This window comes from Ambystoma mexicanum, chromosome 1q (genome assembly GCF_040938575.1).
Source record: "Ambystoma mexicanum isolate Mex_15411 chromosome 1q, UKY_AmexF1_1, whole genome shotgun sequence".
Taxonomy (NCBI): Eukaryota; Metazoa; Chordata; class Amphibia; order Caudata; family Ambystomatidae; genus Ambystoma; species Ambystoma mexicanum.
The window spans coordinates 45,652,243-45,679,933 of NC_090922.1; the positions used below are offsets into that span (position 1 = coordinate 45,652,243).

The 27,691-nt window shown below is 49.4% G+C and overlaps 1 protein-coding gene across 2 annotated transcripts in view; it reads right to left on the bottom strand.

Moving 5' to 3' along the window:
• The window catches only part of LOC138524299 (adenosine receptor A1-like), a 173,535-nt gene extending 154,907 nt beyond the window's left edge, over window positions 1-18,628 (bottom strand). For both annotated transcript variants that reach the window (XM_069635505.1, XM_069635506.1), the window contains exon 1: window positions 18,264-18,628. The gene's annotated coding sequence lies outside the window, so the exon portion shown is untranslated. The remainder of the gene's footprint in view (window positions 1-18,263) is intronic.
• Between the last annotated feature and the right edge of the window lie 9,063 nt (window positions 18,629-27,691).

Consider the following 27,691-nt stretch of genomic DNA (forward strand, 5'->3'; position numbering starts at 1 on the left):
TTTCTTCACAGTGTCACAGCCCCTCTGAGACACACAGTCTGCGTAATAAACCCAACAACACGTTTTTTTTTCTTTTGCCTTCGGCAGCCAAGGCTTGCTTATTCATAATGGTGACTTTCCAACTGAAAGACCACCAGTCACCTTGAAAATCTGTTACAGTTAAAGAGGCTGATTCATGGAATTATTTGCGCTGAAAAACGGGGATTTGTGCGCCATTCTGCCCGCAAATCCCTGTTTAACAAATGGAGATTTGCGGGCAGAATGGCGCACAAATCCCCGTTTTTCGGCGCAAATAATTCCATGAATCTGCCCCAAAGTGTGCAACACAATAAAGCACACTTTTAAAATGTGTTCACACCCACAACGTCTAATAGCTTGATATCCTAAAACGCAAAGTGTGCTGGAGTTTTGTGACACATCTCCAAACCAAAGTGAGTTTTTTAGCCTCTTTTATTGTGTGTCTTAAAGCACTGAAAATAAAGTGAGTACATAGATATTTTGCCTTTTGCATCTTATAGTTTTCCATTCAGGATGTGGAAAATAAAGGTACACCGATATTATTGTGGCCCAACATGCTGCTGCTATAAGTATTTCAATGTTGTCATGATGCTTTACTAAGCAATTTGTGGATTTTGCAAGTAAACTCTATAGGACAGTATTATTGTAGGTCTTCACACCCAAAACTTCAATATTTGTTCCAAGTAAAGCGTGGAAGAAGATGGCCGTGCCCATATTGCAGATTGGGTTAAAATCCCTGCTTTGCTTTTTAGCGTAAGTGTGTGATCCTGAGCAAATAATGTAATCTCACAATGGGCCTCATTACAAGTCCGGCAGTAACCCGGCCGGTGCTACCGGCAGATTGCAGCCGGACTTGCAATATTTAGTGGCACCTGGCTTGCCGGAAACACAGGGGGATTACAACCCCAGTGTTCTGGGAAGTCAGGCGCCGGTAAACGGTAAATCCCCATTCCCATTTGAGTCCTGCAGGACTCAATGGGAATGGGGATGACGGAAGCACCAGCACCGTTAATGGAGCCCCATTGAGGAAAACAGAAATATTATCGCCTACTTTCAACACTGTTTCCTCCACTTCACCTCCTTTCTTATGAAGAAGGATCATTCACAACTATTCAGCGGTCATTCAGTGTTTCAGCTCCCTGCTGACTCGTGATAATTGGCGGCTATTAACCTTATCTTTATCTCCATTATAATGTATGCTCTCCACCCCCACAGGAGCTTCAGACTCCCTTCTGCTCTAAGGAAGGGGAGCCCCCAACCATCATGTTGAAATAGTCCCCCACACATCTTCACCCAGGCCTGCAGAGAATATTCCATTATGTGTCGAGAGGACATTATATCAGACCTATGTGCCCCACTACATCGAAACAATTTTGCCCTTGCAAATCATGGCCCATACCACACGTCACAGCGTTGAATACTATGCACATGTACCAGAGGTGCAGCATTCATACACTTACAAAAACAGTACAAACAATTTTGATAGTGGAGGTGCAAGATATCATGGCCTGAACGCACCTATGATAATTCGCATCCCCTGTCTCCAGGGGGTTAACTCACAATGACACAAGTGGTCATCCTGTTTTATGTTTAATCTGCTCCCAACCAATGTAGAGGCACTATCTAACCCCTCCCTGGACGCCCCCATACCTTTTGACTGTGGGGGTGCAAGATATCATGGTCTGAACACAACTATGGTAATTCGCATCCCCTGCCTTCCTGTGGATAATTTACACTGACAAAAGGGGTCATTCTGTTTTGTGTTTACTCTGGTCCTTTGCAATGTAGAAGCACCATTTAGCCCCTCCCGGGACACCCCCATACCTTTTGATTTTGGGAGGTGCAAGATATCATGGCCTGATTGCACCTATGGTAATTTGCATTCCCTATTTCTCTTGGGGTAATTCACACTAAAACAAGGGGTCATCCTGTTTTATATTTACTCAAGTCCCAACCAGTGTAACGGCACCATCTATCTCCTCCCTGGACACCCCCATACCTTTTGATTGTGGGGTGCATAATATCATGGCCTGAACACACATATGGTAATTCACATCCCCTGTCTCCCTGGGGTTAACTCACAATGACACAAGTGGCCATCCTGTTTTATGTTTAATCTGGTCCCAACCAATGTAGAGGCACCATCTAAACCCCTCCCTGGACACCCCCATACTTTTGATTGTGGGGGGTGCAATATATCATGGACTGAACGCACCTATGGTAATTCCCATTCCCTGCCTCCCTGGGGTTAACTTACCCTAACACAAGTGGCCATCCTGTTTTATTTACTCTGGTCCCAACCGATGTAAGGGCACCATCTAGCCCCTCCCTGGACATCTCCATGCCTTTTGATTGTGGGGGTGCAAGATATCATGGTCTGAACACACCTATGGTAATTTTCATCCCCTGCCTTCCTGTGGATAATTTACACTGACAAAAGTGGTCATCCTGTTTTGTGTTTGCTCTGGTCCCAACCAATGTATCAGCACCATCTATCTCCTCCCGGGACACCCACATAGCTTTTCATTGTGTGGGTGCATGATTTCATGGCCTGAGCAAACCTATGGTAATTCACATACCCTGTTTTTCATGGGGTAATTCACAGGAACAAGTGGTTATCCTTTTTTAGATTTACTCTGGTTCCCCTTAAGCGATGTATATGCATCCTCTAGCCCCTTCCTAGATGCCCCAAAACCTTTTGATCAGTGAGGTGCACAGAAGGTTGAACAAAGTGCTGAATAATCTGTGTATGACTTGCGTACACTCTGTGTGGGAGTGGTAACCAGTGACTCCAGAGGGAGCTGTGATTGTGAGTGTATGTGAGATGAGCGGTAGTGTTGTGGTGTGCAGGATGTATAAGAGGGGTAGGTGAAGAGTGTAGATGTCGAAGGAGTAGAGGGGTTTGAAGTGGAAATGAGAGGTGAGTGGTAGAGTGAGGGAGTAGTGAGTGGTAGAGAGGGCAAATGATATGCAGGAGTTGTATGGGGGCATATAAAGTGGTAGAGACTGTCATAGGTGAAGAAGGGGAGTATGAGAGATGAAATAGCGAGGAGTGTGAGAAAATTGAATGGACAGAGGAGGAAAGAGGTGGAAGGGGATAGGGAAAAGGGAGAGAGTCGGAGGAGAGAATGGAAAGTGTGTGTAGTAAGAGAAGGTAGGAGGGCAGCAGGGTAAGAATTGAGAGAGGTCGAAGACAAAAGTAGAGAGTAAGATCATGGAACGGAGTGAAAGAGTGAGAGGGAGCGAGTATGGCTACCCAGTTCAATTTTTATGCAAAACACATTTCAATGGATTGCTTTTCTCCCGCAGATTCCTCATCGGATAGATATCCATTCCAGTGTCAGCTGCTCGCAATTTTTTTTTGACATGGGGCGTTACTGCACCTCGACTCGCCCGTCAATCCCTCTTGACTCCAGATGTAATGTTAGTCGCCCTACATATACCGCGTCAAAATGCCCCTGTCCCTCAGTTTCTTAGTTTCTTTTTTCCACACGCTCAGCATGCTGTTCATCGGTACAACTCACTTTCTCTCAGAGAAATATTATGTTCAACCTACGAATTTTCATCTTATTCAACATAATGTCACTCCCAAGGTGTCAGGCTTCAAGCGGTGCAAATACTGTCATTCCAAGATGTCCATTACATACCCACACAGTGTCTACGTGTGGTGCCTCGGCATCGATCACGTCAATGAGGACTGCGGTTCTTGCATGAAGATGAACCCGAAATCACTGCGAAAAGGGCAACGAAACTCGCATTAGGTTCACCCCTGTCAAATTTTCCGGCCTGCTGGACCGCCTGGTCGTCGAAGCTCAGTACGGAAGGGGCCCACTCTTGCAAAGGATATTAGGCACCATAAAGAGACTAAAAAGTGATCACATTTGCACAGTCATTCCTTGTTCTCCTCTTCCTATAAAAAGAAATGGCGTCATCGACAAATGTACAATTCTGGTTCCTCTGGCATACGCGTTAAGTCGGCTTGAGGGCCAACATCTAGGACCGAGTGGGAGGTTTTTAAAGAGCAAATGCTCGTCATGTTTAAGAAAGCAGCTGCAGGTATGGGTGACTCCTGGAAGCAGCACACTCCATCTGGTGCATCTGGTGTGGATCAGTCAGCGTCAATGTCTGACTGATCATACATGCCTCAGTGGCGATCTGATTTTTTTCGGCACTATGGCTTTGATTTTCGATGACAATGATGTACACGAGCCGTTTGACATTGATCTCGCAAATTCAGGCAATGGAGGCACGTATGTTTCTCAGATGTGGCTGATTTAATAGCCATGGCAGAGGGGCTTTGAGATGCATGTGGTTTGGACACTTCCTCGGATGTGGAGACTCAGCAAGACCAACCTTATGGTCAAGCAAGTGCAAAGTATTGTTCCACAGTGGACATAGGAAGTGGATGCACTAGGTAGCAGTGCCCCAGCCAGAGCTCGGTCAGGATATGATCTGACTGACATTTTGGATGAGGGAGCCCCTACAGAAAAAGCCATGCCTTTCAATATGGCCATTGCTGACCCCATCACCACCTTGTGGCAGAGGTCTTGTACCACAGCACCTATGAATTCTTTCTTCACGACGAAGCCCCATAAACAACCATGATAATCGGCATTTCCTGCCTTTTAGGGGTTGACCCATAGACAGACACCAGGGTAGCCTGTTTATATTGATTGGAATCTCAACATATGTTTCTGAATCATGTAGCACTTCCATGAATTACCCCCACCCATACTTATTGTTGTGGTTCAAGATATTATAGGTTCCTAGCAAAGCCTTACTCTCATTACAGTGATTGGATCATTGCATGCAAAGCAAAAGAAAGCAATGGAATAATGTATGCAGACCTCACCCCCTTACACATACAACACCTTTGATACCTCAGTCATACTCTGTCCATGGGTGCCACAATAAGAGTTAATAATGGGGCAATGGGTCAGTCATCTGTAGTAAGTGGGATACAGACAAGGTGGTGGACCAACAAGACACCTGCCAAATAAGTCAGGTGTTAAGGGTATTTATTGTAGACGTCATGCTGGATATGGGGTAAATGAGCATGGGTACTGAGATTGTTCTCATTCGATCAGATTTAGTCTTACAGCCTGGTATTGGGGATAGAGCAGGAGCTCTATGTGATTGTGCACAGAAGCACCCACCTCTGAAGAATATTCCCATATCGTGGTACCATTATTAGAGGAGTTGATCAACATGGGTACCCAATACCTGCCCCCACAGGAATAGGTGTGGAGGGGAAATGCAACAGGGTCTCGGGGACCCTCAAGGCCCCACTGTGCAACTCACAAGGGGATAGTTCAGTTTGTGCAAACTTTCCAAGGTCTCCAGATTCTGTCAGTGAGCTACACCTCTTCTGGAGCTTCAGACGATGTTTGAATGAAGCCACTTGTACCTTGGGCTCTTGCATGACAAACTTCCAAAAGGGGATCTCAGAATGTAGAGCCACTAAAAGGGTCTTGGATAACAAGCTGCCTGTGTAGATGAAAGAGATGGTGCAGCCAGGGCAATAATGCAGTGGAAAATGAGGGAAAATAAATGGCCTAAGAACACTCCAAAATAAATGTGATCACATCACTTATGGTTGAATTGCAACTTAGCAAGAAATGTCTGGTCTGTTCCAGCAGAGAGAAGTGACTGATTTTAAGAGCATCATGTATGACCTGAATGATGACTGTTTCAATGCCGAAACTAGATTGTTAATCACAAGAGGCTGTGTTAGTTAATCAAATCATGGAGTTGGTTGGCAACTGGCTACTGAAGGATTTCTCCAATTAACAGGAGGCTAGAATTCGGACAGTAGCTTACGAAGTGAAGAATAGGTTATTGTAACATTCCTGACAAATCTATTAAGATAAATACAGAGATGAAGAAAAGTCAGAAAATGCAACAGTCAAGTGGGAAGACCACTCCATTAGCTTTAAGCAATTGGACCAATGTTACGCTGGGGCTGTCCCCGCTCCTTAAGCTAAACAGCAAAGAAGGACATTATTCTCGCCACCCGATGATGAGAGTGGAAGCAAGTGATCTTTGTTGCAGGGTGGCCAATCCGGCTGGACCCGAGCGACCACGGTATGCAAAGAGGAGGAGAACCTGGCGAGCAAGAGGGCCTCCAGCGATTCTGTGAAGCTGAATGTGGGCTCTGGGGGACTATAAAGAGGCAGCTGAGGTGAGCAGCGGGGTGCCTGAAATGTTTGTTGCAGGTCGGTGTGAGGCTACCATACTGAAAGTGGAGAGAAGCAACAGTGGTGGCATGACCTGTAATGGGTGGATCATTAGGTCCAACAATTGCGCTAAAACCCCAAGTCTAACGTGAAGCCGCGAAGATGACAGCAGTGAGAAGGACTAAGATGGTGGCGTACCCTGTCGTGGGTGGACCAATCGGCCCAACAACTGTGCCGAGACCTTCAAGCATAAGAGTTGACTGCAGAGAGGAGTAAGTCGTGGAAGTAAAGTGATAGAAGAAGTGAACCTGCGCCCCCTGGCAAAACCAGTGAAGAGGTTCCTCGGGGAAAGGTAACTGGAACCAAGATAAGTCTGGGAGGAGGCAGGGAAGAGTTGAGACTGTGAAGTATCTAGAGAAAGTAGTTGATGTCCCTGGCCAGTTCCACAAACGTGTGGTGCTGCATAAGTCAAGAATACCTAAGAGGTCATCTTACTCGTCCCAGTGGGGTCCAATTTCAAGTATCAAAGAACGTAGAAGATATTGACATTTCCCAAAGCGAATTACAAGAATTGATTTTTAAAAAAGCACAACATTGAGGAACTAGCTAGGAGAAGGGAGTCCTTCTCGTAGCCTTTCTGAGAACTTTTCGTGGAGCTCGTTTGGTTGCTGGAACTCTTTTTGCTGAACTTTCAATAACTTTTGTTTGGAAAGACTTTCACAACTAGGAGAAGGGAACAATTCTCCTGGGCTCAGAAATTGCTTGAACTTTAGTTATTATTTGGTGTAGCAACAGGGAAAGATAGAGGTTTTGACCAAGACAGGACTTTACCATTTGGACACTACAGACACCCTGACAGACCTCAGTTTAGTTTCTTTACGTAAGGAAACTGCCTATAGAATAGGGATGGATAGGCTTTGTCTTTGGTTAATAAAAGTCTATAGCAATCACTATGGCACCACTTGGTCTGTCTCATCATTCCTTGCCACCACAAATGACAGTGCGGATCATCTTTGTATGCTATGTGGTAGATTTAAGTGGCATGAGGGCAACGGGAGTGAAGGTGGTCCTGAATTGTCTTATAAGCAGTGGGGTTGAGAGCCATGAGGAACTACGAGTTTGGGGTATGGATCAATTGCCATATGTTATCTTGATGAAAAGGTTGTTCATGGCGTTACACTTTTCTTTAGAGTCAGGGATTAAAGGGTCGGGAAGTGGGTTGAGGAGTTTTTGACTGCTGTGAAGAGAGCTTTACACTTGTTGGTGGTAGACATAATAGTTGATGAGTAATAAGCAGTTTGTGCTTTGACGAGAGACAGGCAAGTACTGCATAAACCCTTGAAGTTGAGGAGGGCTTTATTCCTCTATGCTTTACAGCAGTTTTTTTTAGTGACTGGATAGTACGGTTATTGTTGGTTATTTCTTCATTGTACCAGGGGATGGTGAGTTTATCCCTGATATGGAGCAGTTTAAAGGGGTCATGGGCATCAACCAATTATATTATAGTTGTTTGGGAGTTAATAAGGGACTGTCAGCACTGGAGGGTGGTGGAGTTAGAGTTGCTAGTTTGTGTCTAGTGCTTCCAAGGGGAAGTCCTCAATGGAGAAACTCGAGGACATGGTCGTTTGACAACGACCCTTGTTGGACGGGACATTAGAAGTAAGGCAGATGAGGGTGGCAGCGTGGTCTGTCCAATCATGTGGGATAGGGTTAAGACAGTGGGATGCTGAGATGACAAGGTGGAGTATATATCCTATGATGTCTGTGGGGTTTAGCATTCATTGTTTTATATCCAGGGGATCCATGAGGTGGAGCTTAGAGTCCCTGGTGATGTTAGTGAAGTCACCAAGGAAGATATTTGCGATTGATGCTGAGGTGCTGGCGTCAGAAGTGTTTTAGAGGAGGTGTGTGATAAATCAGATGAAATGTAATTATATCTATATGTGGTGCTAGAAGGTGGCAAGAGAGAAGAAATGGGGATTTCATGGCCGTTTAACTGAGCATGGTATAGGTTGAGTCTGATTTGTGGATAACTGGCACACCTCTCCTTACCTTCTCTGTGCAGCCAACATTTTAAATGTTGTACCCAGGTGAGAGGAGAACATCAAAGACATTGGTAGAGGGAGTGCCAAGTTTCAGAGATAAATATTGCATTGACTTTGTTTGCGGTGATGAGGTTGGTGATTTCAACAGCATGGTGGATGGACTGGTTTGAATTAATCAGCATTATGTGGTGAGAGAGCCAGGATAGTGCAGATGGCATCCTAATGAGGGAAAGAGAACGTGGCTGAGATTGAAATGATTTGCTGCTCAATGACGCGGCAAGAGTTTGTAAGTTTGTGTCCTCATGAGCTTGGGAATGCAGTGTGGCTGTTGAAGACACATTGTAATGTCTGCCTGTTGGAAAAGCGGGGGTTTCTCCTGTCCATTCCCTAGCCATTACAAACAGGTAATTTTCTTGTCTTTGTCCTTATTGAAGGATGCCAGCGATGAGGACACCCAGGCAGGGCTGGATGTATGGAAGGGCATGTGGCTTGTGATTGGCTGGTGGGCTGGAGGCGACTGGGCTGGCAATCTGACACTGAGCCCGGAGGAAGAGCACAGCAAGGGAGAAAAAGGCCAGGCCCTTAAGTAGTATCTAACATGTTATGCACAAGGATATCATGTGTTAGCCGAGTCTGTGTGCTCTGTGCCCATCACAGGTACAGATCCTTCCACATTAGTGGATCTGTCTGAACTTTATCACAGGTTGACCATGGAGCCATCGCAAGTCAGTGAGGCTCTCTTTTTTTATAACTATTACAGGGTATGCACAGAGGTTTCTAATGTCAGCGACTGTCTGCTATGTGCCTGTCAAAGAGAACGCTAAGAGTTGTCTTGTCAGCAAGCCTGCCTACTCTCTACCAATTATAGATGATACACTCCCACATTAGTGAATCCATCTGCACTTTATCTAACACTGGTTAAACACGGGGGCCCTGACAGGTCAGCAAGTCTGTGTCTTTTCTGTCGCAGTATATGCACACAAATATCACAAGTTAGCAAGTCTCTTTGCTATGTACCTATCACAAGTGATGCATAGAGTCACCACACATCAGCAAGTGTGTCTGCAATGTGTTTATCAAAGGTGGTACACAAAGCCATTATATGATAGTCTGTCGGCTATGTGCCTATCACAGTTAATGCAAAGAACAATCATATGTCAGTGAGTCTACTATGTGCCTTTCACAGGTGGTCCACAGAGCCATCACACACTAGCAAACCTTTCTTCTATGTATTGTGACAAATCTCGGGGTGTCGTCACTGACTTCTCATGTGCCCAGGTGGGTGAGTCCACTACCCGATAGTCCCTGAGGGGTTGGTACTGAGTGAGAGGATTGCATGGGGAGGGAGACCAGTGAAGGCCCTGGGAGAATGCAGTATCCCCGCCAGTCACCTGACCCTAGAACTCTTGCCTACCATGACCCCACCTCTTCTTTAACTTCTCTCTCTACACCTTTATCTTCTTACACTATGTGTTTTGGTAGACCAACCATAGCAGATTCCTAGTGAGTCACAACATCATGGCCCACTCAGTACTTGGACGACGAGGAGGGACGGAGCAATATAGAGTGCCTATCGATACCAGAACATGCACTCTAGAGGTTCTTGACAACAGGTCAAGTCAAGACAAGTTAAAAAGGAAGAGGGACTTGACAAAGTGTGAAGCCCGTCCTGGAGGAACCATGAGTCGGAGAACACTCAGGGAAGAAGGAAGGCAGACCAGGGAGCCGTGGAGCCTGCTTGTGTGCAGAGGCTGCGTGGTGTGCAGCATGGGAAGCACTCCTGGCAACCCTGAAGGTCAGCAACTGGGGACGGACATCCCCACGCCGACGAGAGCAAACCTGGTACGACGGAGCCAACAAATGCCAGAGAGGAGAGAGGAACTAGGGGAAGCCCCACCACTGATGGCAGGTATGCAGGAAGCATCAAGAGCATCACTCACCAGCAACCAAGGTACGTGGAAGAGCGGGAGGTGCTGGGAGCCCTGTGAACATAACGAAGGCCAATTACACACAGAACAGAGTCTGGGACCCCTACAGTTCAGACGTAGATCAAGAAGGAAGAGTTTCTGTGCAGAGGGGACCTGGCCTTGCAGTTGTGGCTGGGGTGCTACCATTGGTGGCAGTACCTGACTGATTTGCAAAAACTGGACCCATTTTGCAATGGTGCAGACGGGCTAAAAAACGGTGGAGAGGAAGGTTGCCCAGAGCAATGCCAGTGGTACAGATTCATTCAAAATCTTCTACCCATCACTTTTGTGGTTATAGTTTGTCTCACTATGTGAGAGATGTTATGGCCAGACGTGGGTCCCTTACTCGCTGCGCCATAGGGAACCAGTCTGCACCTCACTGAGGAGGCCCAACAAGGCCGAAACATGTCTGGGGTTGCTTGTGTTTCCGTGCAGAGGGGACCTGGTCTAGCAGTTCGGGCTGGGCTGCTACCATTGGTGGCAGTACCTGAATGATTTGCATATGGCTGGACCCCTTTTGCAATGGCGCTACGGGCAAAAAAACTATGGTGTGAAGGTTGTCCAGAGCAATGCCAGTGGTACAGATTCATTCAAAACCTTCCACCCATCACTTTTGTGGTTACAAGAAGGAAGAGTACCTGATCTTACTCGTGCAAGTACTTGGTCAGAAAACAAACTAAGTCAGCCCCTCAAAGCATGAGACTATAAAGAGAACTGGGAGAGCAAAAGCTATAAGCATAGTACTTGGCACGCGAGTGAACCAAGTCTTTGTTTGTGAGGTGGCATACAGTAGTGGAGTTAACCAGATCTGCCAGTCAGGGTTGGGGACCCACCACAGCCTGGGAGTGCAGCCAGGCTGTTCTTCTTTGTCGCAGTACCTGGTGGGATGATACTAGGGCTGCCAATCAAGTCAGGGACCCACCACAGCTTTGGGGAAGTGCATGATAAAGCACTGCTATGTTGGCAAACCCTTGCACAAGCCTTCGATAATAATTGCAGAACCCCAGGAAGCTTCTCATCCCCTGCAGATTCTGTGGGCGGGCCAGGTTTCGAGAGCTTCCAACTTGGCTGGATCCTTCGGCTGACACCACATGGCAAATATACATTACACTGGTTTGACAAAACTGGCACTTATCCAAGGACACCTTCAGCCATTGCTGCTGGATTCGATCCAAAACCTTCAGTAGCCTTTGGTGATGTTCTTCTAAGGTCCGTCCAAAAACATCATCCAGCTAGACCAGAACCTTGAGTAGATTCATGTCACCCACAGTTCTTTCTATCAGGCGTTTAAACGTGGCAGGCACTCCCGATATCCCCTGTGTCATTCGAGTAAACTGGTAGAACCCCAAGGGGCAGATGAATGCAGTCTTTTCTTTGTCTTCGGGCAGCATAGGAATTTGATAATACCTACTCCGTAGATCTAGGACTGAGAACCATTTGCTCCCAACCAGATAGTGAAGAGCCTTGTCCACTTGATGTGTGGTGTATTGATCGGGACTGTTCTGCTGTTTAGATGCCGGTAATCAATTCACAGTCACACATCATTGTTTTTCTTTCATGCCACCACTATGGGGGAAGCATAAGGGCTTCTGGATTCCTGGATGATACACATCAGGCGGTGCTAGTCTCTGTGACCTCTCTTGGAATGGGGTGACATCACTTAAATGGATGTGATGCTTCATCCCCTTGGCTTCACCTAAGTCCCAGTCACTGGTTGAAAAAACATCTGCCCACATGGCCAGCTGGTCTTGTAGATCATCTTTCTCACGTTGGCCATCATGTTGATCCTGCTTCTCCATGCCTTTCTAGAGGTAGGCCTGTTAACATGCCGGGTGCATCTTCAAAGATTTTGCAAACTGTGGACCGGCCATTTCCATACACATCTTGGCTAGCGTGCCGAACAGAGCTGAGGATGTGCCCATGACTAGGGGTACCTCCGAATTTGGGTTCCTTGTGGTGCACACTAATGCCAAGGTGGTGTTCACCCCAACCACCTCTCGATTTAAATGGATTTTCACACATGTATATCCCAGGTATTGACAGGCGGCATCTCCCACGCCCATCAGAGTTAGCCCCTCCAGCGGTTCTAATGGCAGATGCGAGATATGTTAGTGATAGTAGGGCTCATACACGATGGTGACCTGGGTGCCACTGTCCAGTTATGCTGTGGTCCTCTGCCCCTCAAGATGAACTGGGATGTCATGGCGGGCCCGATGAGACCTGCTGGATTGCCTCGATGGAGCAGAGCTTGAGTCCGTAGTCTGTTGCAGCTCACTGGCAGCACATCTGTGGTGTTACTGAGCTCATTAACTAGATGGAGATGGTCAGCTGTGGGATCCTCCTGAGCCTTACTTGGATACGGGATAGTCTGTAGCCTTGGATGTGATGTCCTTGTTGATTTGCTGGAGTTAGTTTCTGCGGAGCTCACTCCTGTAGTCTAGGTTCTAGCTGTTCCTCCGCTACAACCTCCTGTGCGTTTCCCGACAATGCCTGGGCCGGAGTGGATTTATAGCATTAAAGCGAGCAGCTACTCTGGCATAATCTGGGTCTCGGTCACACGGTCGAGTTGAGTGGCGCTCATCCCCACATGAATGGCAAAATCTCCATGGTGGTAACGGTGCAAAGGATTGGGGGAAATATTCGAGTCTCTTGTGCTCATCGATACACCTGTTCTCGGGATGATGGGAAACCATCTCTGCCTCGATTTTGGTTTGCAATCGGGCTTTCCCGGGTCGTGAACAGAGTCTGTAGTTTCCTGACTAGCTGTTGCAGCTCTCCAATCTGCTTCTGCTCTGAAATGGTATTGTTGGGCTTTGGGATCCTGCCTTGTACTGGCTGGCTCTGTACATTGATATCACCTGTTTTTTCTTCCAATGGACCTTAGTAGTTCCTCATAGGATGGAGGTGTATCCAGTTTCTCCCACAGCCTCAGTTGCAGTATGGGTATAGCGGCTTCCTTGCCCCCTCCAAGTAGCTTCAATCGAAATCGGTTCAATCGGGAAGTCTCTACTCCTCCTCTATGATGGCCTAGGCATAAAATGTGCTCAATCCTCACCAGATGATCAGACAACTTCTCTCCCAGTTTCAGAGAGGTGGCATAAAACCTCATCATTAAGTCCTCTCCTGGCTCAGTAGTGCCAAAAGCTCCCTCCAGGGCGCTCATCACTTGCTGGGAAGTTGGATCAGGACTCAATGCTCGAAGGGACTGTACTATCTACAGTGCAGGCCCTCTCAAGGCCTCTACTACTCGTTGTCTCTTCTCTTGGTCAGACACTTTCCAGTCATGTAGCATAAGCTGAGTGAGATCTCCCCATAGTTCATAGCCCTCCTCTCCTTTAGGTACAGGTTGCTTGCCTGAAAAAAGGTTGTAATCTAGTGTAAATTCCATGTTCTGTAACCAAATGGGATGGGGATTGGCACACCATAGTTACTTTAACAGCCAATGCAGCAACAATGACTATGGCATCTTTGGTGGGTGGAGCAGCATCCGGCACAGAGGTATTCCGGGCCAAGTGTCTAAGGTCCAGATGGGGCAGGTAACCACAGGCTACCCACCTCGGATCTTAGGGGGCAGAGTACCTGTAAGAGAAATACCACCATACCATAGAATATGACATTGTGTATCTTGACCAGGTATGCACCCCACATTTTTCCCTTTCCCAGTGATGGGTTCAAAGGGACTGGTCATGGCTAGTACCTCATCAGTCGTGATGTAAGAGGACCTTGCCCACTACGAAGCAGGGCTCTGGACTGAGCCATTCGGCTTGTACCCAATGCAACATATATTCATGTGCCATTTTAGACTTTGCCTCATCACGAGTTGGGCTGTATCCCCGGCTGTAATACCGCTGGCTGTAATAGCCCTAGCACTGACTGGTCCGGTGGTACTACCACCAGATCACGGGTTGGGCCTTAACGGTAAATCCCCATACCTGATTGGGTCCATTGGATCCAATGGGGAATTTTCAGTGCTAATACGGCGGGCTAATACAGCCGGCTGTAATTCCGCAAAAACAGGGATTTTCACCTCCAGAAAAAAGCTGGAGGTAAAACAGCTGATTTAGCGCCTAACTCTTGGTAGTGCCAGCCCTTAAATGCGGTGGTAATACCATTACCACCGCATTTAAGGGCTACAGCCCAACTCGTGATGAGGCCCTAAGTGTAAATAAACCACCAATGTAATATGCAGTGCCTAGTACCTAGCCGCTGAAATGTACCCCCACTTTCCTTGTACACGGTCAAAAAGTGCTCTTGGTAGGATTTTCTGACGGGTAGCAAAAAATGACAGGTCAGGCTGTTAGATTTTCCTACCCCGTCACTTTTTCCTACCCCTGCGTGGGTTGCCCAATGCCTGCCCTCGGTAGGATTTTTTGACGGGTAGGAAAAAATGACAGGTCAGGCTGTCAGATTGTCCTACCCCGTCACTTTTTACTACCCCTGGGTGGGTTGCCCAATGCCTGCTATCGGTAGGATTTTCTGACGGGTAGGAAAAAATGACAGGTCAGGCTGTCAGATTTTCCTACCCCGTCACTTTTTCCTACCCCTGGGTGGGTTGCCCAATGCCTGCTCTCGGTAGGATTTTCTGACGGGTAGGAACAAATGACAGGTCAGGCTGTCAGATTGTCCTACCCCGTCACTTTTTCCTACCCCTGGGTGGGTTGCCCAATGCCTGCTCTCGGTAGGATTTTCTGACGGGTAGGAAAAAATGACAGGTCAGGCTGTCAGATTTTCCTACCCCGTCACTTTTTCCTACCCCTGGGTGGGTTGCCCAATGCCTGCTCTCGGTAGGATTTTCTGACGGGTAGGAACAAATGACAGGTCAGGCTGTCAGATTGTCCTACCCCGTCACTTTTTCCTACACCTGGGTGGGTTGCCCAATGCCTGCTCTCGGTAGGATTTTCTGACGGGTAGGAAAAAATGACAGGTCAGGCTGTCAGATTTTCCTACCCCGTCACTTTTTCCTACCCCTGGGTGGGTTGCCCAATGCCTGCTCTCGGTAGGATTTTCTGACGGGAAGGAAAAAATGACAGGCCAGGCTGTCAGATTTTCCTACCCCGTCACTTTTTCCTACCCTTGGGCGGCTTGCCCAATGCCTGCTATGGGTAAGATTTTCTGACAGATAGCAAAAAGTGACATTACACCGGCGGCGGGCATCTCTGATGTGCTCCCGCTACCTTACCCCTGATTCCCGCACTCCACTACTCGGGCAAATCCAGAGATGGCTGTGTCCCTCCGAGACTCACGCGTGCAAGCTGAGGCAACAAGAGGTGCTCCAGTGCCTCTCAGAGGCACCCCAGGCATCTCCAGGTGTGCGCCAGCTGCAGGCTTTGAGAATCAGGCGTTAGGTCGCAGGAGCCAATCACAGATGCTCGCTGGCAGATCAGATGTTCTCCAGCGGAAATCTCCGTGAATTGGCCACAGGCGGTATCACTTGCTTGAGCAGTTGGAATTCACATCGAATCAATGGAAATACTGAGATGGATGTGCAGACACTACAAACATATCTCCACATTACATATGTATTTATTCAGGTGGATTTGCTGTTCTGACTCCAGAAACCGTAGTCAGGAGAGCGTCGTAGGAGGTGGTCTTTGCCAAACTTTGGTTGGGGTATTTCCCTCCTCGGATATTATTGCCGGGTCGGTAATATTGCTAGGAAACTTTTAGAACAGATGCTTTTCGAAGGATATTTTCACTGGCTACGATTAACCATAAACTGAATGTATTAAAGTAATGTGTTCTCATGTGTTCAGAATGTGCGGTTTCGGTGTGTTGCTTGTTCGGCTTGTGACAAGGCACGGTGCCTGGCACAGTACTCGAAGCTGGGCCACAGCACCGCTCTAGCATCCCCCAAAGGTTCACCCGGCTCCGGCTGCAGTGCCCCATGCCAGGCGGATGACTGCCCAGCCAATGTCATGGCACTACGGCAAGGGGCATCCAGGCAGCCATTGCTGATCCAGGCTTCCCTCTCCTTCTGTTCCCCCTAGACCATCAAGGCAGTACCCTCTCTAATAGCAGCCAGTGCAGCTTTCGTGGCACTGGGGGTCTTTAGACACTATCCCCTGTAGGTGCCCCCCCCCCCCCGTGTACCAACACATTATTAATACCAAGCAAACCCCACTGTCTGCTTCTTTCAATACTGATGATGAAAACATATGTATTGTACACAACCTTACATCTATCGTAATCCCATAAATAATTAATGAATCCTATGTTTGCATAGAGCCCTAGTCCAAGCGGAATAAATGGTTTCTCTGGTTACAGAACTAGGTGTGTTATCTCAAACCGTCCATTCTTTCTTTCCCATATCAAAATCATACCACGGTTTCAAGATTGATTTCATGCTGTTTGCGCCTTATGCCTGAGGCGTTGCTGGGGGTTAGGGGGAGGGGGTCCGAGGGGGCTATAGCCCGGGTCTTTTGGTTGTAGGCCCGGATAGAAGCTCAGGGGTTACAACTAAAAAGGCTATAGCTAGCCCCGAATCCCGCCAGTCCCAAGATTAGCTTAGCCCCGGATCCTTTCCAGACCTGCTATCAGCGCCCCTGCCTTATGCCAACACCTGAGCAGCTGCGCTTGGAAGAAAAGAACCTGGCATTCAGGAAACTGCTGAAGACGAGGCTGTCCAACTAACCCAATTGAAGAAACAGCAACGAACCAAGATCAACACAAGATCATGACCTGTTCCCGTTGCCAGGTCTCGTGACCCCACCATACAAGACACGCTCAACTGGAGCCCAACCTGCTCCAACTCCCTACTTAGGGAACCACAATCTCACCTTTCAGTGAGCAGGTGACACAGCTGACATCACCATCTTACTAAGACCAGACAGGTGCTATAACCAACACAGCACCATCCCAATAAGAATGGGATCTTCTCACCACTGCAGTGCACCAATAAAGGGGCTCCCGGCTCCTTGCCTACGGAGACTCTGAACCGGCCAAAGGAGGACTTTACAACCAACCCCCAGGAAGTCTCTGAGTCATACCCAACCCGCCCCCCCCTATTCGCTCACCCCTTGCTAACTCCCAGGTCCGGCTGAAGATGTGGGGGACCCCCTGCTTAGAACGAAAACACTCTGAGGCAACGGTGGAGTGAATACATCACAAGGGCGACAAAGATAAGGTTAATAGTCTTCGATTATCCCGAGCCGGCCAGTCCGCAGGGAGCTTAAACACTAAATGCCCACTGAAGAGCTATACGCCCTTCTTTGTCAGCAAGTGGCTGATGTGGAGGAATCACTGTTAGAAGGCAAATGAGGTGATAACTCTTCTGTTCTGTATATCCTGTGGGAAGAGAACGTGTTGCGTGTAATGCGAGCGCTGCGCGCTGCAAAGTGCGCACGTTAAGCCCCAGAACGAAAACACAGATATTAATATATTGCTCTGTTGCAAGACGGTTAACTGGCAGCATCCGGGCAGATGCCGGGGCCCCTCCCGAGGCTCGAGGTACGTTTCATTTAAAAAAGTTGAAAGGTCCTGACGCCGCCCTTGTGAAGTCCCCACTAATAAATTCATGCAACCCCCTCATTCACCCCTCAACCCACGATTCACAAAGTCTAGTGTATTAAACAGACTCCTGCCGCGTCCATTTAACATTGCAACCATGGGGCGCCCGATAGCTAACACACCCCAGTCCACTCGCTTGTGGGTCACCACGTCATGTCTGTAAACTCTCTGCAGCTCGGTGGGCAAGGCACGCGGGGCTAGCGCCCTGGCAGCTCTGTGCGGGGTCTCCTGGTCTGCTGCAGAGCGCTGCGCGGGGCACCTGCAGGGCTGGGGTTTGCTCGGAATACAGATGGATTTAAGCCCGCAGTGGGCTGCTTCCGCCTAAAGACCCAAGGAACGGCGCTGCGGTGGGTCGGTAGCGAGCAACACACATTGATAACCATGTACACAGCCAGGCGACTAATCCGAGGCTTTCTGAATCCATCGGACAGATGCGGCGCTCAGCTCTCGTCCCGCTGTGGACGGGACTCGGAACGCAGTCTAATGATGCCGGCTGCGCTATTTCCCAGTATCGCCGTCATGCCGTAATAGTGGTATATGTCGTTACTTACCGGGTTTGGGTGCAGAGGAGGCGCCGCGAGGGGCATTTACCAGTCTTCTAATCCGCGCGGCTCTGTCCACTTTAGACATCGCTGCTCTCTTTACCTTTAATCCCCCGCATTCCTACAGGGGGTAGTCCCTGGTGCTCTGCTGGGCAGTGCCTTTTCTGGTCATGTCTGGCTGGGGAATCGGATCTGGCAGCTGCCTGTCGAATGCACATGTGCTCTCTGACTGGTGTGCAGGCTCAGTGTGGGAGCAGACATCCCTTCAGGTCTGGAGCGGGAGGGGCCAGGGTGTGCAGGCTCAGTGTGGGAGCAGACATCCCTTCAGGTCTGGAGCGGGAGGGGCCAGGGTGTGCAGGCTCAGTGTGGGGGCAGAAATCCCTTCAGGTCTTGAGCGGGAGGGGCCAGGGTGTGCAGGATCAGTGCGGGGGCAGAAATCCCTTCTGGTCTGCAGCGGGAGGGGCCAGGCGGGAGGGGCCAGGGTGTGCAGGCTCAGTGTGGGGGCAGACATCCCTTCAGGTCTGGAGCGGGAGGGGCCAGGGTGTGCAGGCTCAGTGTGGGGGCAGAAATCCCTTCTGGTCTGGAGCGGGAGGGGCCAGGGTGCGCAGGCTCAGTGCGGGGGCAGAAATCCCTTCTGGTCTGGAGCGGTAGGGGCCAAGGTGTGCAGGCTCAGTGCGGGGCAGAGATCCCTTCTGGTCTGGAGTGGGAGGGGCCAGGGTGTGCAGGCTCAGTGGGGGGGGCAGAAAGCCATTCTGGTCTGGAGCGGGAGGGGCCAAGGTGTGCAGGCTCAGTGTGGGGGCAGAAATCCCTTCTGCACTGGTGCTTGGGGGGCCAAGGTGTGCAGGCTCAGTGCGAGGGCAGAAATCCCTTCTGGTCTGGAGTGGGAGGGGCCAAGGTGTGCAGGCTCAGTGCGAGGGTAGAAATCCCTTCTGGTCTGGAGCGGGAGGACCAAGGTGTGCAGGCTCAGTGTGGGAACAGAAATCCCTTCTGGTCTGGAGTGGGAGGGGCCAAGGTGTGCAGGCTCAGTGCGAGGGTAGAAATCCCTTCTGGTCTGGAGCGGGAGGGGCCAAGGTGTGCAGGCTCAGTGTGGGGGCAGAAATCCCTTCTGGTCTGGAGCGGGAGGGGCCAAGGTGTGCAGGCTCATTGTGGGGGCAGAAATCCCTTCTGGTCTTGAGCGGGAGGGGCCAAGGTGTGCAGGCTCAGTGCGGGGCAGAAATCCCTTCTGGTCTGGAGCGGGAGGGGCCAAGGTGTGCAGGCTCCAGGCTCAGTGGGGGGGGGGCAGAAAGCCATTCTGGTCTGGAGCGGGAGGGGCCAAGGTGTGCAGGCTCAGTGTGGGGGCAGAAATCCCTTCTGCACTGGTGCTTGGGTGGCCAAGGTGTGCAGGCTCAGTGCGAGGGCAGAAATCCCTTCTGGTCTGGAGCAGGAGGGGCCAAGGTGTGCAGGCTCAGTGTGGGGGCAGAAATCCCTTCTGGTCTGGAGCGGGAGGGGCCAAGGTGTGCAGGCTCAGTGTGGGGGCAAAAATCCGTTCTGGTCTTGAGCGGGAGGGGCCAAGGTGTGCAGGCTCAGTGTGGGAGCAGAAATCCCTTCTGGTCTGGAGCGGGAGGGGCCAAGGTGTGCAGGCTCAGTGCGGGGCAGAAATCCCTTCTGGTCTGGAGCGGGAGGGGCCAAGGTGTGCAGGCTCAGTGCGAGGGCAGAAATCCCTTCTGGACTGGAGCGGGAGGGGCCAAGGTGTGCAGGCTCAGTGCGGGGCAGAAATCCCTTCTGGACTGGTGCAAGGGGGCCAAGGTGTGTAGGCTCAGTGTGGGGGCAGAACTCCCTTCTAGTCTGGAGCGGGAGGAGCCAAGGTCTGCAGGCTCAGTGTGGGGGCAGAAATCCCTTTAGCTCTGGTGCAGGGGGTGGGGGGACAAGGGGTGCAGGCTCAGTGTGGGGGCAGAAATCCCTTCTGGACTGGTGCAAGGGGGCTAAGGTGTGTAGGCTCAGTGTGGGGGCAGAAATCCCTTCTAGTCTGGAGCAGGAGGAGCCAAGGTCTGCAGGCTCAGTGTGGGGGCAGAAATCCCTTTAGCTCTGGTGCGGGGGGGCAAGGGGTGTGCGAGGCGCCAAGTTGTGCAGGCTCAGTGTGGGAACAGAAATCCCTTCTGGTCTGGAGCGGGAGGGGCCAAGGTGTGCAGGCTCAGTGTGGGGGCAGAAATCCCTTCTGGTCTGGAGCGGGATGGGCCAGGGTGTGCAGGCTCAGCGTGGGGGCAGAAATCCCTTCTGGTCTGGAGCGGGAGGGGCCAAGGTGTGCAGGCTCAGTGTGGGGGCAGAAATCCCTTCTGGTCTGGAGCGGGATGAGCGGGATGGGCCAGGGTGTGCAGGCTCAGTGTGAAGTCAGAAATCGCTTCTGCACTGGTGTGCGGTGGGGGGGGGGGGGAGGACAAGGTGTGTTGGCTCGTGGGGACAGAAATTCTTTTTTTTTTAATGTATTTACTGTGTTACAATTTTATGCAAACTTTTCACAGACAACAAAATAAACCATTGCATAGCAATAAGTCCTGCTTGCTCTGCAGGTGGGCTTACTTCCCTAGTTAATCAGAGAGTGGAGCACCGATACCATAGGGAAGGAAAAGAAATCACTCCTACCTGAGCATTGCACAGAAAAAGATTACCCCCCAACCATCCTCGCTCGCCACCTTTATACTGGAGATGGTTACGTCAGAACATAGATATATAGAGGATGCATGCTTCATGACTCCCACTTGGGCAGAAGGCCCACATTTCTTCTGTAGTTAGTCTAACTGATAAGCCTGCAGCCAGTAAGGCCAGGGACCGAAGTGGCTAAAGGGACTCATATTGTGTCAAGAGATGTTTCGCTCTTTCAAGTGTGTCGTCCCCGCATAAGCGACAGACCCTCTCCTCTCTCGAGAGGCGAAGCCATTTTCCCTCCAAATCCTGTGTGACAGCATGTCATTTAATCTTAATGTAGTCCTATACCAACATGATCCCTATGAAACCTCTCATATACTTGGGGGTCGATCCCCTCAGCAGTATGTGGTGGACACAATCTGCCCCCTGTTCATGTGATGCCAAGTTGACAATCAGCTGTTCTTTACTAAAGCCAGTGAACATACGCTTCACTATTGCCTTGGTTGATGGATAATCTAAGTCAGGTATGGCCACCGGTATCCTAGGTAACCACGGGGATACAATAGCCTTAATCATGGCAACTCGGCTGTTTGGCATTAGGTGGACCCTCGACAATTTTTCAAAAGTGTGCTCTAACATGCAGCATTTTAACCCATTATTTTAAAATACTTCCTGGGAGGAGAACTCCCCCGAACTCTCTTGATTGGTTCGGGATCCATTGCTGCGCTCGGTCACAATGGCATATCTGGTGGAAACATTTAGACCCCTCCACTTAAAAAATTCACCAGCCGCCACTGGCCCTGGGACTGTGCTGGGAGCAGGGTGGGGGGGGGGCGCCCAGGGACTTTGGTGGGAGCAGGGTGGGGAGAGCCCAGGGTCTGTGTTTATTTATTTATTTATTTATTTATTTAAATTTATATAGCGCGCAAGTAACCCATGGGCATTGAGGCGCTGTTACTTGCAAGAGCTTAGTTACAGGCAAAGAAGCATTCATCAGTACATTATGTATTCAACAGGCATAGAGCTGCTGTTTTGGTTGGTACAGTTGGTCATTACAAACAGTTTATGCACTGGAACATAGGAGATGTATTCAGCTGGTGCGAGGAATCTTATGTGAATAAGATGCTTTTTATGGATTTGCGGAAGGTGCAAAGGGAGGCCTCACCTCGGATTATAGGAGGTAGGGCGTTCCAGTGAGTGGGTGATATGGGAAGCTGGAACCGCCAGCTCTGGCTTTTTTTACTAATGGCACAGAAAGCATGTTAGTATATGGTGATCTGGTTGGCCTCGTAGTAGAGACGGGGTGGATCCTTTGGGAGAGGTAGTCGGGGGCAGTAAGGTGAAAGCACTTGTGAGTCAGTGTCAGCGTTTTGAAGATGATCCTTTCTTTTATTGGGAGCCAGTGTGCTCGTTTTCTGGCTTCCGAGATGTGTTCTCGTTTGGCAATGCCTTGGGCTGCCCGGAGAGCGCTATTCTGAATGATTTGTAACCTCTCTAGGTTTCTGTTGGATGTACCTAGGAAGAATACATTACAATAGTCAAGCCTAGATCCAGTGATGGCTCTGGCTATGTTAGTGCAGTTCTCTTTAGAGAGAAAGGGCCTGACTGCGTTGATTAGTTTGGCATGATATGCAGCTGCAGAGGCTATAGCGTTGACTTGTTTATCCATGGATAGGTTGAAATCTAAGTAGACACCAAGTGTTTTGACTGATTCTGAGACAGGTATTTTGATGGAGTCTATGGTGAAGTGACTGAACTGGGAGTCTAGATTTTTCAGCGTGTCGGGTGAGCCTACCAGGAGGAGTTCAGTCTTGTCTGAGTTGAGGCATAGTCCATTGTCTGCCATCCAGGCTTGGATGGTGTTGTAGAGGTTGTTGAGGGTCATGGAGTCAGTGTCGTAGTTGCCAGTGAGGGTGAGGAGGATCTGTGTGTCATCAGCGTAGTTGGTGTATGAAATGCCCATGGCGTCAAGGATGAGAAAAAGGGGTCGTGTGAAGATGTTGTAGAGGGTGGGTGACAGGCAGGAGCCTTGGGGCACACCACAGAGTATGATAGTAGGTGAGGTGGATGCTAGGTCCGAGAATACTTGCATGGTTCTGTCTTGTAAGAAGGAAGTGATCCATGCTGTGGCTTCAGGGGAAAATTTGGCCGTAGAGGAGAGGTGGTGGCATAGGACGTCATGATCCACGAGGTCGAAAGCCGCGGATAGGTCAAGAAGTAGGAGAAGTGCTGGTTTGCCCATGTCTCTGGCATCGTCCATTTGGTTTTTCAGGTCAAGTAGGGCGGTTTCGGTCCCGTGTCTGGGGCGGAAGCCTGATTGTCGGAGTCCTAGGAGTTTGTTCTCTTCAATGAAATGTTGAACCTGCAGGTATGCTGCTTTGTCCAGTATTTTGAGGAGGAAGGAGACAGTGGTGATGGGTCTATAGTTGTTGGGGGAGGTGGGGTCAAGGGTGGGTTTTTTTAGGAGAGGGCGGACCCAGGCTTCCTTGAGGGAGGCAGGGATTTTCCCTGTAGCAAAGGAGGCGTTTACAAAGGCTGTAAGGAAGGGAGCTAATGCATCGGCGCAGTCTTTGATAATGGTGGCTGGGCATACATCACCTTTGCAATTGGAGGGTTTGATGTTCCTCATTATGTTGGTGATGTCTTTTTCTAGAATGGGTTTGAATGAAAAGGGTTGGGGGGTGTCCGGGGCTGGTGGTGGGACAGGGGTGTGTGTGTTGGGTAGGGCTTGCTTGGTGGCTAGTATTTTGTTTTGGAGCAGACTCAGTTTATTTTTCATGGCTGCTTGTATATCATCACACCAGGCCTTGTCTTTGGTGAAGTTCTGGGGGGCAGGCGCGGGTGTCTCTAGCTCCCTGAAAATGGCAAAGATTTCTTTAGTGCTGGATTGGGCTTCAGAGATTCTGGATTCAAAGGATTTGGCCTTAGCTAGGGTGATTGCTTTTTTATATCTAGTGGAGCATGATTTAAAAGTCATCTTGTCTTTGTCAGAATGAGACATTTGCCACTGAGTGAGGGCATCCTTTTTTTCAGTGCGGAGTGCGAGGAGGTCTGGGGTGAACCAGGAGTTGGAATGGGTGGTGGGTTTGGCTTTACGGGGTTTAAGGGGGGCAATGGAGTTAATGGCTGCTTTGATGGCAGCTTCGTAGGCTGTTGCGAGTGTTTCTGGGTCTGTGGAGAAAGGGGGTCTGAAGGCTGGGCCTTGGAGGAAGGGCAGTAGCCTTTCCTTAGGGAGTTGGCGGGAGCTTCTGGCGAGGCAGGGTGGCAGTGGTTGGGGTGGGGGGGTGGTGGAGCAGGTGGTGAGGATGCTGAAGGTGATGAGTTAGGGTGGGTTGGGGTGGGGAGAGCCCTGGGACTGGTCTATGAGTGGGATAAGGGAGTCAGAGACTGTGATGGGAGCAGGTAGGGGAGCCCAGGGACTATACTGGGAGCAGGGTGTGGCAACGGCACACAATAGTCCATAGTCATTTGGTCTTACTGTGCATTTGGCATTTTTTCTGGGGTTGGGCTGGCCCACATTTTGCTCAGGGGGACCCAGGCCACCAAGGTTTGAAGACCACTGGGTTAACATGTGATTTATGTACTTTCCAAGCCAGGTCTACAAAGCGGGCATTACTTCAAGTAAAGAAAGTGAAGCATGCACACATAATTGCACTTCGCTGTATGGCAAGAAGTGGGAAATAACATCGTCAAGTGCCAAAATGGCAGATTACGCTCAAATCCCAGCTTCACCATTTAACCAAAGTGTGTGATCCTCGATAACTCATTTAACCTCAAAGTGCGTTTACCTGTCAAAGTTGCTAGTACCTAAATATCACAAAATTGTGAGCCCTGAAGGAGATTTGGTGCACAGTACATCCTTAATAAAAGCCTCACTCAGAGTGTAATTTAGTGGCGTACTGGGGATGGGTACCCAGCCCAAGCAAACCTAAGGTGCGAGATCTGCACTGATTTTAAAAAGCAAAAAATGAAAACGCTGCGAGAACTTTGCGCACAGACTACAAGCGCCTTTTTTCATTTTTTTTAAATCGTGCCAAGCTCAATCATTTGTTTACTCTCGCCACCAAGAGCCCGCCTGGTCACCAGCCAACAGGAGATCAGTTTAGCGCACCTCTGTCATTGCCCTGCGCTGGAGATTGAGGTAAATTGAAATACGCGTCAATGGCGCATGCAGGCACATCTATGAAAATACCATGTATTGTTACTCTCTGTCACTGTTTTAAAAGCTTGGTTTTTGATGAAAGGGTAGTTTACAGCAGCAATTCTTTATAACATTTAAACCGTAACAATGTTAACGGATTAGCGATGTTAAACCACCCCGTTTTAAAGCACTATCCTGGTTGCAGCCACACGCATCAACTGCTGGCGCCAAAAAGGCTGCTTGAAAAAAGTGCTTAAGGCAAGGCCTGTTACAGAGCCAATTACTCAGTGCAAATCCGGGAACAGTGCAGTGTCGGATTGGGAATGTTTTTACTGAGGATAGGGGGCGGGGGGGGGGGCGGAGGGGTGTTCTGGTAGCCCTATGAATGTGTGTGTGTGGCCAGCCCCGGTTTTCAGTTAAGAAATCGGGTCTCCCTAACTAAATTATAGCAACAACAAAGATGGTGCAGGGCAACCTTAATCCCAGCACTTATTTTACTTGGTTTGTATGTGTAGCCTTTTTAATGTGTGGGTGGCATAGATATAGGGAGGGGATTTAGCATTCATTCTTAAGTCAGCACTTCCCCTTCCACTGCCTGTTCCCAGTTCTCCCAGTCTCCAGTTCTCCCAGTCTCCAGCTGCTTCTCACCTTCCTGGGTGGCAGTTCTTCCACCTCTTCCCGAGTGGCGGTTTTCCCAGTCTCCAGCTGCTTCTCACCTTCCCGGGTGGCGGTTCTCCCAGACTCCAGCTGCTTCCCACCTTCCTAGGTGGCAGTTCTCCCAGTCTCCAGCTGCTTCTCACCTTCCTGTGGGGCAGTTCTCCCAGTCTCCAGCTGCTTCTCACCTTCCTGGGTGGCAGTTCTTCCACCTCTTCCCGAGTGGCGGTTTTCCCAGTCTCCAGCTGCTTCTCACCTTCCCGGGTGGCGGTTCTCCCAGTCTCCAGCTGCTTCCCACCTTCCTAGGTGGCAGTTCTCCCAGTCTCCAGCTGCTTCTCACCTTCCTGTGGGGCAGTTCTCCCAGTCTCCAGCTGCTTCTCACCTTCCTGGGTGGCAGTTCTTCCACCCCTTCCTGGGTGGCGGTTCTCCCAGGCTCCAGCTGCTTCCCACCTTCCTGGGTGGTGGTTCTCCTAGTCTCCAGCTGCTTCCCACCTTCCTCGGTGGCAGTTCTCCGAGTCTCCAGCTGCTTCTCATCTTGCTGGGTGGCAGTTCTCCCAGTCTCCAGCTGCCACCAATTTGACAATTTCTGTCATTGATTAGCAGCTAAAGCAACATTAGCCAAACAAAATGTGTCTGGAGCTAGAAGGCTATGCGTGTGAATATGTACTGATGAACGCATGCATGCCTACACATCTGCATGCACAGAATGCTGTCTTTGTTTTTCTTTATATATCGGGACAGGCCCTGTTGTTAAATCAAGCCTACACAGCCATGAGGAATAGATCAGTGTGGCTGCCTCTTGGTGGTAGAATTGAAGGGCCCGGTTTGAATTGCCTCCCTTTGCCCCAATCATATCCACAAATAAGGAAACAGCTCTGTTTGGCCCCATTTAGCACTTTGTCATGGTTTGAATTTGAGTTGCCCACTGGTAACAGCAATAGGGTGCTTAAATTATAAACAAGACAAAGTAATGCAGCAATTGGGTTAATGACTGCAGATTATAACAGCATGGGTAGCCAGCAGTGAGCTGAAATACTCAATGTCCACTGAAAAGCTATTTGTCGCTTGTTGACAGCAGGGTTCTATTGTAGAGGAATGTAGAGTAGAAAGGCAATGAGGAGATAAGAACAATGCTGAATACTGCAAGAGACCAGGGGGAGAAAAAGGCCCAAAATGCTAGCAACAGTGGTCTTTAATGTGTGCACTGGAAAGGGCACACTAAATGTCTTGAATTAAAGGAGTAAGTTGTGTCATAAGACTGCCAACATGGTGAAGCTGGTTGCGGCCCACCTGAGGATCTGGGCCTGTTTCAACTAAAAAGGTTGAAAGGCATCAATGCCATGTCTGGATGTATGAGAGGTAAATGTATATTTCTTTGATGGAAGGTGAACATAATAAGTGATTTTTCTTGACTGCTGCTACCATTTTCTTGATAGAGGTGACTGTTACTAGCATACATTGGGCCTCATTACGAGTCAGCCGGTTCGGAAATAACGGTGGCGGTAAACCCGCCGCCACCGTTGTTTCCGGACCGGCTGATCTCGAGTTCTGCAGGGCGAGAGGTGTCACTCCCGCCAGGTCTGACCTGCCGGGTTTAACACCACCCGCCTGCAGGCGGACGTGGAAACACCGGCACCGTTACAGCATGGTGCCGGTGTTTCCACTTCCCCATTCCCCTGGAGTACTATGGTTTTGTGTTTGCAGCTTCCTGAGAGATTGACAGTCACCACACTGGCATAGATTGTGTGCGCAACATCATGACGTTTATTTACAGTGACCTTTACTGGCATAGATGTTCTCTCCAGCTTATTGAAAGTTATTTACTCTGGCAATTACTGGCAAAGATAGATTGTGGCTGCAGCTTCATATAAGTGACTTACAGTGGCACTGCTCATGTATGTCATGAATACAGGCATCATAGAAATGTAGTGAAATACTCCCATGTATTGTTTGTAAAATAGCATGAACTGGATTTTTTCATAGGTTACCCTAGAGAACCTATTGTAAATTGTATGGCTTT